The sequence below is a fragment of the Dryobates pubescens genome, chromosome 13 (genome assembly GCF_014839835.1).
Source record: "Dryobates pubescens isolate bDryPub1 chromosome 13, bDryPub1.pri, whole genome shotgun sequence".
NCBI classification, from domain to species: Eukaryota; Metazoa; Chordata; class Aves; order Piciformes; family Picidae; genus Dryobates; species Dryobates pubescens.
This window is the reverse complement of record NC_071624.1, coordinates 30,205,836-30,225,654: the sequence shown is the minus strand read 5'-3', so window position 1 is coordinate 30,225,654 and position 19,819 is coordinate 30,205,836. Positions and strand designations below refer to the sequence as shown.

At 40.0% G+C, this 19,819-nt stretch overlaps 1 long non-coding RNA gene across 1 annotated transcript; it reads right to left on the bottom strand.

Moving 5' to 3' along the window:
• Window positions 1-342: 342 nt before the first annotated feature.
• LOC128897695 (uncharacterized) lies at window positions 343-19,806 on the bottom strand. Its single transcript, XR_008462527.1, has 3 exons — window positions 19,749-19,806; window positions 19,247-19,287; window positions 343-430 (listed from the first exon to the last, which is right to left on the bottom strand). It is a non-coding gene; the product is annotated as an uncharacterized LOC128897695 (long non-coding RNA).
• Window positions 19,807-19,819: the final 13 nt, after the last annotated feature.

Below are 19,819 nucleotides of genomic sequence, written 5' to 3'. Positions count from 1 at the left end.
GTACCCTTACTATACTGTAAGTAAATCTTTCTCCTAAGCAAGAGTTTAAGACCATTTTCCCTTTTTTTTCCCCATCTCTGTCACCAGTGAAGCCCCCCAAATGATTCCTCTCATGCAAATAAAATGGTCATCTTCACTGTTTGGCAACTGCAGTAAGAGCTGCCTTACAAAAAATATGCTGTAAGTAGGTTTTACTCCTGTGAGTAATCTCCTCAAAGACTGAGGAGAAAACATGTGCTAAACTTACTTGCACAATCAGGTTTCGTAACTAATGGTCTTGGTCCTTCCCAAGTAGAAAAAGGCACAAACTTTCCTCCCTCTTTTACTAAGAGGAAAAAAAAAAAAACCTCAGCTTCTTATCCTTGGATACTCACAGTTTGGAGGAGCTCAAAACAATGGGGTAGTATGTGCCCCACTCACCACACAGACTCTGGGGAAAAAAACAAAGAAGTATGGAAAAGAAGGCACAAAGTCTGTAATTACAGCTTCACAAGATAATTTCAGTATTAATACATCTCCAAAGATAGCATGCACAGTATTGCAGTTTAATTAGATGGTAACTGGAGGGGGGTTGAATTTATGAGGTAATAAATAAATTTTGGACTAATAAACTCCAAGGCTGAAGTGTTTATTAATCTAGAATAATATATACAGCTGATAGGAGACAACCTCAGGTTGTGCCGAGATGCCTTTTGCTTAGATACTGGAGAATTAATATTTGCCTTCTTTAGGGAACTAGACCAGAAAGTCAGGGGTTCTGTGGAGGATACTGAACAATGCTAGAAGCCAAGAACCACCTGTGCTCAAAGGCCAAGGTTATTTACATTTCAGAAGTCATTGTGTTTTTCAGTTTTACCTTTTAACCAGCTTGTCACCTCCTAAACTCTAAAGTACCACAACCAAACCCTCTAAACTGTGCCTTCTGACAACTTCCAATGCCTCATTCCGGTGGCAAGAAAGGACAGATTCCCTTGTGGGGTTAAGCAGGGTCTCTGCAGACCAACAGACCCCTGCCCTGCTCCCCCCAGACACTCCATTCTGTCTTTAATTTTCCTGCTTTTGGATTCACCTGCCAGACCACACCATGTGGGGAGCAAGCACATCAATTTTAGTGCCTCATTAGTTTTTTTTCTTTCCATAACATCGTTATAAAAACTTTTTGCCTAGTACAGCACATCAAGGATTTGGAAACTAACTGTTCACTGCTGTGAGGATTTATATCCCAAACAGCTGTGCCCAGGAGTCAGAGGAATCAAATGGCATCATCTATTAACTTGTGCTCCGGTAGTTACAACTTGAGCGTTCTAAATCGCCGTGGAGTTCAGTCCACGGAAGCTCCATTTCTCTGTTATTTTGAAAGTGTCAGTGTCCCACACAGGCAAGAAAGAAGAACAGGTTTAGTTCAGGAAAAAGTGTGTATGATTGAAGTCAAAGACTCAATTGCATAAGTCAAAGCTAAATTTAGGCCTGAGAGAACTAGAGAAAAAGAAAATGAAGAACCACTAAGAGGAATAGTGGGTGACACCCTCTCCTTACACATGAATCAAGACAAACATAGAATCACAGCATCATAGAGTGGCTTAGGTTGGAAGGGTCCTTCGAGATCCTAAACCATTTCTATTCATGAAATCAGAAACCAGTGAGCTATTTGTGGGCAGAAGCAGAAGTGTTTCCTAATGGCAAAACAAGTATTTTTATCACAGAATCACAGTATGGCTTAGGCTGGAAGAGACCTCAGAGATCATCTACTCCAAACTCCCTACCATGGGCAGGGACACCTCTCAACTAGACTCAGCTGCTCAAGGCCTCATCCAACCTGACCTTGAACACCCCCAGGGAGGAGGCAGCCACAGCCCCCCTGGGCTGCCTATTCCAGAGTGTCACCATCCTTGTACTGAGGAACTTCTTCATAAGATCCCACCTGAACCTACTCTTCCTCAGCTTAAAACCATTCCCCCTTGTCCTGTTGATAGACACCCTTATGAAAATTCCCTCTGCAGCCTTCAACATTGAATCTTTGAATCTTGACAAGACTACATAGATCATTAATGGAAGATGATGACGACAGCCACATCCAAAGCTCCTGCTTTTTAATTCCCAGCCTTATAGACTCTCTCCAAACGAAACAAGCAACACAGCTAACTTTCCAATATTAAGTCTCTAGGCAGCATGTTATTCATACAGCTCATGTAGATGGCTCTACCCTCTGGAAAAACAAAGTTTAAGAAATATGGTTCTATCTTTGGGGAACAGTTTAAGTCTCAGGATAACTACATTAGGAAATCTAACTCTATTACTTTGTATCTTACATTTTATTACTAGATTGGTAATAGGAAATTACCAAATAAAATTGGTCTTTTACTTGGTAATTTTTTTTCTGTGGGCCTCGTCTAATATGAAAGATGGTGATCATCAAATTTATTCAAGCTTTCCTGTCAACAACATCATTAACCAAATCCCTCAATTTCAAAGTAAATAAAAGCATCTGGGCTTCTTGCACAGCAAGACTGACTTGAATATTTAAGCCTCATATATAGATGAATTTGCACTGGACCAAATTTGCATATTAATGAAGGACTAATTGCTCTTTGCAGTCAGTTTTATGCAGATGAATTTACTCCTCTCAGTACAATTTTCATAATGTTCAGAAAGAACCCCCCCCCCCAAAAAAGTAAAACTTTTTAGAAGTACACAAATGTTAGACAATCAAGGAAGAAATATCCTAATGACATCAAATAGCTTTACATTAAGTTGTATATAATTCATCTTTTACATTGTTGCTTTATTTCAACAGCCTGAACAATTCATAGAGTAACTTTAGTCTATTCCCCATCCTCAGTCTCAAATTTTAACAGCTTGTAACAATCCATTACATTATCTAGTTTCCAGCTGGAAGGATGAAGCCTGAATTTTTAGGAGAAGTTAAGTTTGCTAAACAGAAATTTATTTCCTCTCAGTCAGCCTCACATGATCACTTAGGAGATACCCTGCCCACCATGATTTTAAGGTAGTTTCTACCCAGTTCTGCAATATTAAGGAAGAGCTCAAGGTCCAAATCCTCATTCAGTCTCAGAGCAAAAGTACAAAACACTAAGTAAAAGATAGGAAAATAGATGGGGGAAAAAAAGACAGCAACAGATGCTGAGGGAAAAAATGGTAACAATGTACAGGAAAGGGGAAAATATAAGTACTGAAATAGAAGGAAGAGGAGATGGAAGGAGGGAAAAATGCTGATTGAATGTATATATTCTAGCTAGAAAGAAGAAAACTGACTCAAGATGTAGAAATAATGATGGTTTTATACTGGGATCAAAAAGTTTCTTGTGTTTTTTCTTTATTTCTCTTCAATAATTCCTAGCATCCTACCTGCTCTCTAGACAACAGTGTTGAGCTTCCAGATCTCCTATAATCTCACAATTTTGTTCCTGAGAAGAAATAGTTTATAACCATAATGATAATTCATGATCAAAATGAACCAGTCTTCATTATGAACACATTTTGACTGAGATATAGACTCCTTCCCAAAGAAGAGCCAGAATTGCTCAGATGGAAGGTGGAGGGAGCACAGAAAATCTGCCAGAAGGTCACTTTGCAATCTCCCCTTTTGGTCTTTTCAACTTTGATGACAGAAGCCAGAACATATGGAGCATTTGTTCGGGATACACTCCTCCCGTGAGCAGTAAAGGCAATGGTTGTATGGAGGCAAGATCCAGCCATTGCAAGGGGAAATAAAAGGGGCTTGAGGGCAGAAGAGTTGGCAGAAAATACTGAACGAGGGAAGGACAGGGAAAATGACCAAGAAGCTTTCACTAGCACTCAAAAAAAGAACAGACCACAGAACAAAGACAATCAGAGTTATAAAATAATAACAGTCATAACTGGAAAATACTGCAGTGCTACTGCTGAAGAATTTTCACTGAGGAGACAAGCTGCTCAGCCTGGAGTACTTGCTTTTAAAAATGATTTGCAAACAAACTCCAGTTCTTTGTGTATTTTGAAAAATGCAGCTTTTATTCTGGATTAGGAGTTCAAAATGTTTTCCTCTTTTGCTCATGGATAGGAATGAAGGGAAATGCATCCTCCTTTATAACTTCTATGTTCTGCATTTCAAAACCTGTGATGGGCACTCCCCCTCTTTTCCAAAATATGTCTGGTTCAAGTGATTAATGCTGTGTGAATGTAAACAGAGATAAGTATTCAAACAGGGACAAGATGTTCCACCCAAAATTATTAGCCTTCTTTTTTTCTTTCTTTTTTTTTTAATGGATAAGGTGCCTGCTTCTAATCATCAAGAAAGGTTAATCTGACCAGATTTAATTAGCTACTTAATATATTAATAAAGATTCATATGTAATTGATGAGGAAAAGACTGCAGAAGCAATACTGAATCCAACCAAAATACCTCCATCAAGCACAAAGCCTGGGCTGTTACTACATGGTGACACTGAGATAAGAATTCCCAACTGTTTATATCCACCATACACAATATTCCAACAGCCTATGTGGAATTTCATCTGATTAATAGCAAGAAACATGTATTAAACAAATATAAAATAAGCAAGAAACAACATCCCTAACACGACAAAACAAACCCAACAATATTTCTTAACACACTGCTTCAAATCCACAGATGAAGTCAGCAGGTTTGCACAGATTATTTGAGGGTTCCAGTCTTAAAATGAAATTACTGCTTCCTCAGAATCAAAAAAACTAGGAAAGGTTCATCACTTGTTCTGGAATCATGGCTGCTCACCTGACCCCTGCAGAGCAAACTTACAGTATGTAAGTATGTACAACAACTTACACCACACAGTATCACCAAGGTTGGAAGAGACCTCAAAGATCAAGTCCAACCTGTCACCACAGACCTCATGACTAGACCATGGCACCAAGTGCCACATCCAGTCCCCTCTTGAACACCTCCAGGGATGGTGACTCCACCACCTCCCTGGGCAGAGCATTCCATTCTGACTGAATTAAGAGACAGCTCCTCCTGCTTCAGAGTATTTTGATAGCTGCTTCTCTGCAGAAGAGATGTTTTCAGGTATTGTGGATACCATAAATGTTAAGAAGTGGGCAACACATTTACAAAGACAGCTCTCATCAATCTGCAAGCATTTGATTTCTGAATAAGACTTACATCTTAAGAAACATTTATATATATATATATATATATGGCTATCAAACAGACATTTTCAACAGAGCTCATATTTTCATTGCAAAAAATTAAAATATTAGTTCTACTCTGGACTCTTTCCCTAATAATGAAAGGTTTCTGTTACCACAATAAAACAACTTGCAAGTATTTGAATGTTATATATTGGGAATATTGCAAAATATATTACATTTCAAAGACTGTCAGGAAATTTTGGTAGCCTTCTAAGGATAACATTTAGCATTTGCTGGTTGAGGCAGGTTGTATCTCAAAATGTTACCAGGAATTGTAAAAATGAGGTGTAGTGAGGCTGGTGTTGGTCTCCTCCTCCAAGTAACCAGTGACAGGACATAAGGAAATGGTTTTAAGTTGTGCCAAGGGAGGTTTAAACTGGACATTAGGAAAAAATTCTTTACTGAGAGAGTGGTGAGGGGTTGGGACAGGCTGCCCAGGGAGGTGGCAGGATGCCATCCTTGGAGAGGTTTGAGAAGTGTGTAGATGTGGTGCTTCAGGATGTGGTTTAGTGAGCAGGGTACTTGGATTATGATTGGACTCGATCATCTTAAAGGTCTTTTCCAACCCTAATGATTCTGTGATTTTCTTTCTTCCCCTAAAATAAACAGCTCAGTGTAAACCAGGGAATCTGATATTGATTTATGCAATTCATATAAAGTAACAACATAATAGTAAATTCAATCTATTCGATGAGAAGATGATGAGCTTAAATATATCAAAAGGGCAATGAAAGCTAATATTGAGTGATTAAATAATGATCTGTGAGAAAAAGACAACACAACCTCCAATTCCATCACACTGAAACCATCCACTGACCTAAAGCAGGCTTTTGAATCACTTCAAAGGAAGCTGCAGCCATTTGCCATTTGTAACAACTAGGAAGTTCACAAGGAAAGATTAATTTATGATTTAACCAAAGTGTATCTCAAATAAAGGTTTTTGATTAAAATCTACATTTCTGAGCCTCCTGGCAGTGCCACTATCACTGAAACAGGACATCAGCTGCAACACCAGCAATTCTGGACTGCACTGCCATGAGCTGTGAATCATTTTTGTCCTACTTCAATATTGGTTTAACAATAAAGTAAGAACTTTGATGTTTAATATTTAAATAGTCTAATTATTCATTTAGAATTAAGTCCAGAAGGACCCTTCATGGGTACACAAGGAAAACAACAACAGAGAGAATGTCTTTTTGCTGCACTAAGAGGCTTCAATTGGTGGGATTTCAATTCAGCTGAAAGGTACAGCACAAATTCTGTGCTGCAGGAGATTGCACACAAAATGTCTAGAAGGGGAAATGCTCTCCCATGATGAAGATAATGCCAGCAGATCCCTGCTCAAAACTGAACAAAGCTTAAATACTGTCACAGCAGAGAGCTGTGGACAATTGCTACTGCAGTTGCTCAGAAACCTTCACCAGCTGGCTATTCTGGTGCCATGGTTTTGAAACTCAGACACAAGGGTTGCTTTCTTCATCACTTGTTTTTAAGTCACAATTTCAGCAAGTGAAGCCTCCTTTTCCTCTTTCCTTTCCCCTTCCCCTTCCCTTTCCCTTTTCCTGTCTCTTTCCCTTTCCCCTCTCTCCTATTTTTTATCACTTTGGGATGGGCCAGCACAGAAAAGTTCAGATTTTTTGAAGGAATGACTAAGTTAAATATTTTGTCTGAACATTTAGTGACTTAGTGATGTTCAGATGCAATAATTTTTCTGTTTTGGAGGAAGGTCAGAGAGAAGGTAAGTTCTGCACCTGTGCCACAAGCAGGAAATGCAGGGTGGTTGTAACTGCAACTGTCAGTTTCTGCCAACCATAGAGGCCTCTAGAAATACAAACCCATTTCCTACTACTTAAATAGATCCAAGGTACTCCTGTGACCACAAAGACAAATGCAATTACCTGCTGAAACTCCAACTTGTTAAAAAAATAATGTAGTTGATTGAAATCACGTACAGACTTGGGTACAAATACCAAGTGACAGAAGTGAATGGACCAGATCCTTGTGACTCATCTTCATTTTAGAGGCACATAAAAGAAAACTAGCCTTAGCTTGATGCAACAATTCTATCTCAAAAATGAATGTTAGACATGAAATAGCAAAAAGGCTGGTGAGCCTAATTTCTCTTATGGGTCTTTTTTCTTACTATTCCCCTTCTACATTTTCACACTGTCCCTTAATGCTCTTTCCTTTCAGAAGGAAATTGAAGTCTCTCAGAATAATATTTACAATCTCATCTTGCAATCTCCTTCATGGTAATTCACTCTGGATGTTTGTTTCTTTCTGTGAGGAACAGTTCTGCTCGAGTTCTCCACTTAGAACAAAACAACTCTGGAATAATTTGAATATGAAGCATATCAGGAGAACAAAATGTAGCAGAGAGAAATGAAAAAGGGCACAGGGAAACGTGTAACTCATACCTGCCTGCCTTGATGGGCTCTCCAACCACTGCTCCAGCTTAGAACATTAAAACAACTTTCATGGGAGGTGATACTGACCTGAACACCACAGTTATCATAGAGTCATAGATTGGTTTGGGTTGGAAGGGGCCTTAAAGAGCATCTAGTTCCAACCCCTCCATCACGGGCAGGGACATCTCCCACTAGCCCAGGTTGCTCAATGCCTCATCCAAGCAGGTCTTGAACACCTCCAGGGAGGGGGCACCCACAACCTCCCTGGGCAACCTGTTCCACTGTCTCCCCACCCTCACTGTAAAGAATTTCTTCCTGATCTGTAGTCCAAATCTCCCCTCTTGCAGCTTCAATCCTTTCCCCCTCATCCTATCACTACAAGGACTTGTAAAAAATCCCTTCCCAGCTTTCTTCTAGGCCCCCTTCAGATACTGGAAGGCTGCTCTAAGGTCTCCTTGGAACCTTCTCATTTCCAGGCTGAACAGCCCCAACTCACAGCCTGGTTACTTCTACAGGACATTGTATGACCTGCTCCCAGTTTTTTTCTGGTTCAAGTAAGAATAAGCAAGTCCACACAAAAGCTTCATTTTAAATTAAGTGAACTGTTTCATGAAAATAATTGTTGAAAATACACTGTCCTGTTTTCTTCTTGACCCACATGACCCCATGGGACAGATGGAAACAACAGTAACAGAGTCCCAGGGCAAATTAACAGTCACTAGCTATTCTGTTCTGAAGCATTAAGGAAAAGAAAAAGGCAGGGAACTGTTGAAAAACTAGTTCATACAAGAGTCTGCAGGAGAGTTCAACCATGTAGCAGATGCAGAGGAAACCTTAGCAACAATTGGCTGTGAGTTGTCACCAGCGCCCACAGAAGTGCAGGCTGCTGGTTCATCCTCCTGGTTATTTCTGTAGATCATGAGTTTGATCCAAACACATGCAGTGACATTGACTAGTTCCTCAAAAAAAAAGGGAGGTTGATTTAACTTTCACTTCAGCAGTTTCCAATGACAAATATTTTAGTTTACCATTGACTTCTGGTTTCCATTAGAATAACTTTTAATGGCTCCTTAGATAAATGAGATTTTGAAAAGCAATCTCCATTTCAGTTTTCTATAGTTCTATGATTTTTACACTCTCTTGTAACTAATTAAAGACAATTCCAACCTTCTTTTCCTATCCTACCCAAGTCAGAGACTGATGTAATGTAGCGTGTCTTTTGCTACTTCCTCTCTAAATTAAAAACATTGTTTCTGTGCAGCCTTTCATAAAGTCTCCAGATGAAAATAACAGTGTCTGCTGCAGCAGGGCTGGCATTTCTGGTTACTGCTAACGTAGAACCAGATACAGTTCTTTCTTTCCTACACCTTGCAGCAGAAAGTGCAATCCAGTGCACACAGGTACTCAGTCTGCACCTCTTAAACCCAGCAGCAATCCCCAGCCCCTGCTCTCCATTTCTGAGGCCCTGCTGTCCATGCCAGGTGGGTGAGGTTTGCTTCCCCACTCCTGTGGTCATCACACATCTGCCTGCTGCAGCAACCCTGTACACTGCACTGGTTAGGCCACACCTCGAGTACTGTGTCCAGTTCTGGGCGCCGCAGTTTAAGAAAGACGTTGTCTTGCTGGAACGTGTCCAGAGAAGGGCAACAAAGTTGGTGAGGGGTTTGGAACACAAAGCCCTATGAGGAGAGACTGAGGGAGCTGGGGTTGCTTAGCCTGGAGAGGAGGAGACTCAGGGGAGACCTTATTGCTCTCTACAACTACCCTAAGGAAGGTTGTAGACAGGCGGAGGTTGGTCTCTTCTCCCAGGCAACCAGCACCAGAACAAGAGGACACAGTCCCAAGCTGCACCAGGGGAGGTTTAGGCTGGAGGTTAGGAAGAAGTTCTACACAGAGAGAGTGATTGCCCATTGGAATGGGCTGCCTGGGGAGGTGGTGGAGTCACCATCATTGGAGGTGTTCAGGAGGAGACTTGATGGGGTGCTTGGTGCCATGGTTTAGTTGATTAGGTGGTGTTGGATGATAGGCTGGACGTGATGATCTTGAAGGTCTCTTCCAACCTGGTCTATTCTGTTCTAACTCTGGGTGTAGGACACTGAAACTGTAAGGTAACTTCCCTGATTAAGATGAGCTATCAATAATCATCTATTTTAAAGTACAGCATCCTATAAATCCTCCTAATTAGTAAACTAAATGTCTTCTTTTCAGCAAACACTCCCCAGCCTACTTCCTTATTTATTTTCTTGAATTCAATTATATTTGCCACCTGCTGGCCCAATCACCTAAATGACAGATTCTGGATGTAAGGTAGAAGCTGGGCCATAAACAATAATTTCATTAAAGTTCAATTTAGAACACTTGCCTGCACCTATTTTCCCTGCTTTATGAAGAATAAGCTATTTCCTCCTCTGCTGGCTCATAAGAAATCAAAAGTGAGATTTTTCTGGAAGGAGAGCCCATGAAATACTAAATAGAGAAGGAAGAAGTGATTTCCAAGCCTGGACTGAAAAACTGATATAGGTCCAATAAGGTCCCTTGGTAAAACAGGTTAGGAAACATTTTCATTAGAAGACAAAAATAATAGACCTTCTTTTAACATGATTAGAAATGGAGACGCTTGTACTGCTATTGTTTACCTGTCATGGGGCTCTAAAATCCATCTAATTCCAGAAAACAAATGTTTGACATTAAAAAACAAAAATCTGAATAAAATTCACTCTGCAAAATGTACATCTTGCAGATCCAGTTCAATTGGAAGCATGAATTCAAATGCTTTGGTCAGTGTAGCCAACTACTCTCCACTTTGTAAAAGCAAATGGGCACCAAATCCATTCATTGCCTTGAAGGATTAAAAGACTTCAAGGATGGTTCTGTTCACCTGTGGAAGCACATGGTCCTACCATGTATCAACAGAGGGAAAGTTTCAAGACTGTAATCTGCTCTGGCCCACTGTGTTCTTCACTAAAAACTCAACCCCAAACTATCAGGGTTCTATAGTTCAGGCCTCCAAACAAACTCACATTTCCTTCCATCACATTTTAAAGCAAAGCTTGCAAAACCACCTTCAAAACCTCACTGGTACTTTCTGAAGCCATTACACCCCCCTCAAAATCACCAACACTATGCAAACAGTCACCCTTCTGAAACTGAGTTAATAAAACCCATTGTTGTGATAGAAGACAACAAAACCAATGACCCAGATTCTCCAGCATTCCCCCCACTATTCCAGAAGATATAAATCCATGCTGCTTCCTTCAGAACTGCTGAAACCCTCTCCATCACATTTTCTTATAATTAATTAAGAATATATAAGCACAAGTTATTCTCCAGCAACTCATTTATTCCCTGGTTCTGCAACTTTCATTTCATCAATCCTCACCCAGATTTATTTTCCATTGGCTTTTATAGTTTGAAGATTAATAGTGGGGAAAATCATTATTTTTACCATACTTATTCTGCAATAAATAGCAATTTGTGAGAGTGTGTGAAACTGTGTTATGTATAAATGAAAACATTAACCAAACTGGAGGCACACAGTCAGTCAGTGCCTTAATAGAGCAGCCTCGGAGAGAGAAGCTGTACAGCATTTTTATGTAGCATGTGGGAAAACTGTGCAGCATGGGAGTTTTGAACGTTCATACTGCAGCTGTACTAAATCTACTGTGTCAGGCTCTGTCTGCAAGCAAACCAGATTTAAGGATGTACTCTTTTTTTTTGGGGGGGTTTTTTCCCAGCACTGAAAGCTGAAAAAAAATGGTTAACTTGGTTAAGTTCAACAGGAGTAAGTTCAGCTGATTTAAACTGGACATGAGTTATGTGCACCTGTTAAATAGTCAAAGAGTTCTGAATGCAGACAATTACATGACCTGGGTAAAGGTTCCAATTATGGATCAAAGAGTAATGCATTTTCAATTCTATTTTAACACTGTGGCAATTATGTGTGATAGAGAACAAATACTCCATCAGGATCTAAACAATGAACAACAGAAAACACTTCTGTGGACCGTAATTTCATGGCTTAGTGTCCTTTAGGTGCTTTCATGTCTTACTCTGAATGTAGTGTAAAATGTGAGATGGATATCTGAGTGACCCTGGGCAGGAGGCACAGATATTATTTTGTTGCAATGTTTCATGTTTTCTTCTAAGTTAGATGATGTTCTATTGCACAAGGAATACACAGAGGACAAACACTCTTCAGCTGCTGTTATCACTGTGACACATGAAAGGAATTTAACCAGACATGACAAATTTTCTGCAAGCCTTGAATTAATTGTTTTTCATAAGCACCAAACACAATGTTGGCCTCACAGAAGACTGCAGAAGGCATCTTGCAGGCCCTTTCTGCCAGGAGGCACAAAGAACTACCCTGTGTACAGGGAAGTTCTGTAAGATGGGATGCACAGCTGGGAAATATGGAAAAGTATGTACACACAGCCACACACAAGCACAAGTTCTGGCCTTCTCTTACATTATAGCTGGAGTCCTAACAGTGCTGTGATATATCCAATTTAGAGGTTAATTCATCCATACCTGTCCCTCTCTCCTCATGCTGTTGTACTACAGCTCTCTCCCCTTTCACTGGAGAGAATTTTGTGCTGCTCTGCACATATTCAACCACATTTCCTTGTCCACAGGCCCTGCTCACACAGCTAACAACTCCATTTGCCATTCTCTAGGAAGGTGCTGTCAAAATTATAACTGTAACTATTTCAAAACAAACCAACCAAACACACATCCCCCCAAGCAGTGTGGTGTGAGGAACTCAGCACCAAAAGCAGAAATTACAGAGTGGTAGACCAAACTTTTCAAATTTGAATGCCTGAAGTTACACATTCAGATCCTTATTTACACACATCAGAAGCCTGGTTTTCACCAGACACATTCAGGCCTCCCAGACTTGCTACACCCTCAAAAAAGATGTTTATTTAGATGCATATCTATGGATTTCTTGTTTAATTTCAGATAATGAAGGGCTACAATTTTCACTTATAAATGTTGGTGCTTCAGCTGTCACACCAATAAAACCAAATCTGTTCACTTGGTGGAGCCTAAATGGCCTCCAGCAAACTTTTTGTTTGTATTTTTGATCTATGAGCAGTCAGAGACCATCAGCTGATGGGCAAGACAGTCATTTTCTCCTGAAAATAGGGAAGGAAACACTAGGATTCGAAACATGCAAGCTCACAAGCTTCACTGTTATAATCTCTTCTGAAAGAAGTTATATATGAGCCTAAAATCAATTCCAATATTCCTTCACCAGTGTTTTACTTCTTAAGTATTTCTTAGTTAAGTAGTAAGTACTCTTGTAAGTAGTCTTCCATTAATTCTTTCTATTAATGAAGAAAAGTACTGAGTGAGCTGGAACTCACTCTTAAATTAAGATAATCATTATCATGAACAGATGTTTTATTGGACAGTCTGAGGAATATGGGAGTGCTGTGATTTAGTTCAGACACTTTAGTTCAGCTGAAGACTTAGACCATAAGATGGAGTTAATTGAATAGACTCATCCTCATCCCTAATTGGACAAAATAAAATCACCACTCTAAAGGACAGAGTGGGAAATCCTTGCAAAAAGACATTAGGATTGTTTCCTGACACAAGTGCAAATTTTCTCTGCCTACTCAGAAGTGGTTTTAAGTGTGCCACTGCCAGAAGAGTGCACATTACAGCAAGATAACAAATGTCTCTTGTTTAACAAACAACAGTGTTATCTCCTTTGACCAGACACCAAGTAGATGTCACTATCTCTGAACCATATGCTGCAGACAAAGCCTCTGGTAGATTGAAAGTCAAACACCTCGTACTATCACATATCCACTTCTAATATAACTAAACCACTGATAACTAAGCATACAGCCAACTATGGCACACATATGGAATGCACAGGGGAAAACTCTTCCATGGAAATGAAGTGTCACACATGGAAACATAGACTAGTCAGCAAAAAGGATCTAAGGGAAGGACACAGAGCTGTTGGAGCAAGTTCAGAGGAGGGCCACAAAGATGATCCAAGGGCTGGAGCACCTCTGGTATGAGGATAGGCTGAGGGAGCTGGGGTTGTTTAGCCTAGAGAAAAGAAGACTCTGGGGGCACTTTAGAGCTGCTCTTCCAACACCTGAAGGGATCCTACAAGAAAGCTGGAGAGAGACTTTTCATAAGGGTGTCTAGAGACAAGACAAGGGGGAATGGTTTGAAGCTGAGCAAGAGTAGGGTTAGACTGGATCTGAGGAAGAAGTTCTTCAGTACAAGGGTGGTGAGACTCTGGAACAGGCTGCCCAGGGAGGTTGTGGCTGCCTTCTCCCTGAGGGTGTTTAAGGCCAGGTTGGATGAGGCTTTGAGTAGCTGAGTCTCGTTAAGAGGCATCTCTGCCCATGGCAGGGAGGTTGGAGAAGATGAACTCTAAGGTCCCTTCCAACTTAAGCCATTCTAGGCTTCTATAATTCCTAAAGCAGACAACTGTGACTGCTGTACTTACTGTGACCTAACTGAAAAAACTGTTTTGTTCCTGCTTTCCAAAATAAAAATAATTTTCAGATTAGGAGGAGTACTCTAATTTTACTCCAGAACCCTTTACCTTCTGAATTAACATCTGCATCCCAATTTTTATAACCATCTGCCTGGTTAAGCATGGGGGAAGGATGATGAACAGCTGCTTAAATGATACCAGTGTCATCTGCAGTATTTAGTTCAGAAACATGCTGCCTCCTCACCAAGCTGTTGAAGTCTGTACCTGATTATATAGTAACTAAAGACACAGGATATCCATAATATCAGCAACAACTAATTCTGCATTTTGCATCATTCAGTTACTAATTTTTCACTTTTCATGAGCTACAGTGTTACTACAGCACACTATACTGCTAGCCTCCAGAACATCTAGAAACACATGCTGCTTGCTGTTGAGGTCACTGCAAAGTCTATCACTGCTTCAGCAAGGGCAAGCATGATAGAATTGTGTGATACAAAACCTAACTAATTCTGTAATGAACAACTAGAATTCCATAGATGATACAAATATCAATATCTCCTCCTCTCCACCTAAACCATTTCTATTCATGAAATCAGAAACCAGTGAGCTATATGCAGGCAGAAACAGAGGAGTTTCCTAATGGCAAAACAAATACTTTTATCACAGAATCACAGAATGGCTTAGGCTGGAACAGACCTGAGATCAGCTACTCCAAACTCCCCATCATGGGCAGGGACACCTCTCAACTAGACTCAGCTGCTCAAGGCTTCATCCAACCTGGCCTTGAACACCCCCAGGGAGGAGGCAGCCACAACCTCCCTGGGCAGCATATTCAAGTCTCACCACCTTTGTACTGAAGAACTTCTTCCTCAGATTCCATCTGAACCCACTCTCCTTCAGCTTAAACCCATTCCCCCTTGTCCTAGACACCCTTATGAAAAGTCCCTCTGCAGCCTTCCTGTAGGATCCCTTCAGGTATTAGAAGGCAGCTCTAAAGTGCCCCCAGAGTCTTCTTTTCTCTAGGCTGAACAACCCCAGCTCCCTCAGCCTATCCTCATACCAGAGGTGCTCCACCCTGGCCGTTCTTGGGAGTCACTTTTATATAATGTTAAGGTAAAGGGGACCTTGATCCTACAGACTCATGCAAATAATTTCATAGACAAGAAGCCCCTTGATTCTAATGAGACTACTCACTTATGTATGCTAATCACATACATTCACAGGATTACATCCTAAAAATTGCAGAAGAGGTGGGCTGCGCTGCTGAGAGCACAGTGAAGTTCTTGGGGAAGCTGCTGCCAGCATTCCTGAAAATGTTTTACTCATTCTTTGAATATTCAATTTTACCTCTGACTCTGATAAAATTAAGGAAAGGTTATATAGCTTTGCTTCTAGATTCACAACCTCCTTGGAAATCATGATAGGCATAGTTCTGCTACTTCTGTTAACTCTGGTGGACACAAAAATCACAGAATGGTTGAGTTGGAAGGGGCCTAGATCATTCGTGACAGGGAGCAAGAGAGGGTGTTCCTGAGCTTTTGAAAGGGCCCTGTGCTCTCTTCTGTTACACCTCTGAACAGGTGAGTGAGGACTCCAGCAGGAGCATCTGAACACAGCCCAGGATTTCTGAAGTGAGGATCCAGGCAGGGCTCATCTGCTACCAGAGGAGCAAAGATGCAAGCAATAGCAGCATGCAAAGGCAGACTACCACAGATGCAAGCATTTTTCTTTTTTTTGCTTTTACTCTGTTTCTCTTTCTTATTTTAACATGCTTGACCATAAAGTAGAAATGTTCAATATGCAAACACTGAAAAACCAACAACCTCCTAAGAACACACCACCAAAAAATGAACCTGCAGTAGGGTTCTATGGCTCTTTCACTAGAAGATGGGATATGCAAGAAGTTCCACACTGGATCTAGATGGCAAGCATTTCCTTGAGACTTGTTGGTGATTTATCCAAATTTAACTCCCAGTTCTATTTCTGTGAGCCGAAAAAAATCCATGTGTTGGTTCCAAGGTCCTCCTTCAGGCTAATTATTTTATCTCATGCAAAGAACATGAAAAACCAAAATACCAAATCATGATCTAATGATCAGTGGCACATTTCCCTTTACCAGAGAATTTGGTCGGTACAAACCCAGCACAAAACCCAACTGCTGTGGAAGTCCTGCTTTTGCAGTCTCACAAAACTATTTTAAAAATTGATAATATATTTAGATAATTTTGGTTTTGAAATTATCCTTTCCTTGTATGTCAAATGTTTCAGGAATAAGCTATTACATGGTGAACGTGGTTTTATTGTTGATAACATTTCCTGATCAACTAACTCCCACACGTTAATACAAAACCATTGTTTGTTAGAGAAGTAAAACAACCCTCCCTATTGTTGGAAATGGAGAATTTTATATATTGCCACCAAACTAAAAACAGTCAGTAAATATTAACTTTCTGGAGTGCATAACAAGTTTTATTGATTAGTGAGGTAAATATTGACTGAAGTGAAGCAAATGTTTATGTGCTGACGTTAATGGGAGAAACCCCGCTCAAAGTGACAAACAAGATTTTGCCTCCAGTAGTTTGGAGCTTGTATTTATTCTGGAAGATCTGGTGATCTGTGGCAAAGCTTTTTCAAAACCAGTGGTTTTCCTCACCAGCTAAAATGGGTATGCATGTAGAGCACCAGAGTATTTGAGACCTTTTAAAAGACAGGGGTGTGACCAATTGTTTTCTGATAGGTGTTAACTCACTGGCTGAAACTCACTAAACTCGCTAATATCAGATAACAACATCCAAGACCTCTGTTTAACTGAGCTCTAAAAAGGTAAACAGAAAAAGGGTCAATTTTCAGCCACTCAGAAACCAATATTTTTCTTACACAAGTAGTGGTAACTAATGCCAGAAGATTCTTTATCTCACCACTTCTTTAGGTTACAGTCAAAGAAAACTTTTTATGGCTGACAATCTTAATAATTACAAAGAATTATTACAAATAATCACACACACACACGAAAAAGGCTTCTTTTTCTTCTGAGAGTTAAAGACTGCTACCCAATCAGAGCACGGGCAGAGCAGTTACATAAATCCTTACAGGAAGCAATACCTCAGCTTGAGGTACCAGCGTCGAGTCCTATTGACAATCTGCCACAGGCACCCCCCTGCACCAAATAAAATCCTTTCCCACCATTGACCTAAATTGATAAATCTAAATAACTTTTCCATTTTATGAGTTAGGTTAGAACATGGTGAATTATGTTAGAACCTAAAATAGATTACTATTTACCAAGGAAACTAAAGAGTAATCAAGGAGAGAATTAAAAGCAGATACTACAGATGGAAAATAATTTAACAAGCCCATCCACCCCTTCCTAGAACATCCACTCGAGGCAGGTTTTGACAAACATAAGGAGTCGTTATCCAACAGAACGATTCACACAAGGGTTCACACATTCAGCTGAACACACTAGGTTGGGAAAAAATATATTTGAGAAACTTCAAAGATCTTATTGCAAATTCTGGCACTTTAAGCACACCCATTAGAGAACAGCAAAGTCTTAGGCAGGGGATGATCATCAGAGTGCATCTGACCTAAATACCTTTGTAATGGTCTTACAACAGCAATTAACACACACCTTCTAAAATACTTGACCAGCTGAATATTTTGTGAGTGACTGTAATTAACACATCCTTCAATGTCACTAGGAGAAAAGACCAGTTCAGAAAACAGCTTCTCCACTTTATTCTAATGACCATGGGAATCGCTCTTTCTTGTGGATAAAGACAGAGGCTGAGCACCCTCCTGTGCAGTGAGCAAAAATTACAACTGCCCTTTGTGGCTCCCGTATCTAATTTTCATTCCAGGTTCTATTTATGTACAAAACCTAAGACTTCAGGATCTAATTTACCAGTTTTCAAACAATCCTGTGACACTATTTCAGGGGAACTACTCTTAGTTTAGAATGAATTGAGAGAATGGAGCACGCTGCTGTACACAGGGAGCAAGGAAGACTTCTGGAAACCTCAGGGAATAAAGATGATGTCATTGCATTACAAAAATATCTGGTTCAAATTCAAGCTTGTCTGCTTCACAAAGCTTACAAGATGAGATTCAACAGAGAAATTTGGGCTCCTCTGCCATCACCCCAGGGACCAGTTTTCAAAACTGGTCTCTATTCTCCAATGTCTTAAATGTGGGAGCACAGGAGCTGTTTTCTCTGCTTAAAATTCAAGCTGATGTAAAGGTTGTATAATTGCAGGAGCTAGATTTAACAATATTGAGCATTCAAAGCTCAGGAAGCATTCACATTTTAAAGGTCCTTTGAGCCTCTTGGCAAGACTTTTAAATCCTTCAAACAATTTAATCTAAATCTTCTTAATTTTGCAAAAGTCTTCCACACTCAAGTAACATTTTGTGTAGAATAAAGATAACCAATAAAGCCTTTGAATATTCAGGACATTCTGCTATTTTACAGACTCCTGCAAGAAAACAATTTTTTATCACATCATTAACTACAATTCCTTTCCATGTGTCTGAGATCAGTTCCTTTCAATCTCACTAAAGATGAATGTTGTACAGGGAATTTTAAAGGACTAGTTCCTTCCACACCTTCTGGTGAAAAACAGTGAGATCACAGTTTATTAGGAGGAACAAAAAAATAAGATCAACATTGTAATCCCTTCATCTGCTCTTCAGCAGAGCTCCCTTGGGAATTAGGAATATGAAACATATTTCTATGTATAGAACCAGCTCTCAACAACTTCTAGCACAGAGTAACTGCTGACAAGGTTAAGTATTGCACTGCCAGGGGATCATCCCTAGAGCTCCACAAGGCTCAGTGGAACTGACATTCCAACATGGCTCATCCATTTAACAACCACAGGAAAAGCAGGAATATGGTGATGAAATCTACTGATGGCCTCAATTAGGGAGGTACCTGGATGTATATAAACAAGCCTGGACACCAGCCCAGTTATCTGAATGAAATTTATGGGCTTCTGAGTCCAAAATACAGATTGGTAAATGTATTACCAGGTGTTACGTGACCTGATGTATGTGATACCCATGGGAAAAGACTTCCAATTTTATGTTAATGATCTCTGAAATCTATCTTGTGGCAGGCCTTGCTAAATCCAGAGGTCATTAATAGCACCCTGAAAACACACCTGTTAAATAACAACATGACTGAAGAGCTATCTACCTTCTAATGAGCTGTGAATTGGAGATAAATCAGCAAGTGACCTGCATGAGCAAACATTATTGATTAATAAGCTACTACGAATTAGTTTCACATTTCCAGCCCATGAAACCATGAGAAACAGTTTGAGAACAACTCTGATTTGTACTTTAGTGCATTTTAGAATTACAAAAAAGAAACAGCTGAAAGAGGCTTTTATATTTACACACTTCCAAGCAATGTACAGAAGGCATGCATAATTCCCAAACACAAAATACTATTTAAGAAGAAAAGATTTATAATTGCTTTTCTTGATTTGAGAATCAAATGAAGATTTTTTTTTTTCACATTGTCCTTCACAATCTAAACACTATGCAAATGACTGAGTAAAGAATGAACAATATGGCACAACATAAGCCAAACACAACAGGTTTGTGTTATCCTTGAAAGGATGAGGATATAGCTACATAATGCTTGGAGTGCTTCCAGCCCAGGACCCAAAATCTGCATTAGTGCTGCTACCAACCTGTATTGTGGTAATCAGGCAGAAGAACTATACAAATTAGGTGGTCTTGTGAGTTCAGAAGGCCTGCAGGA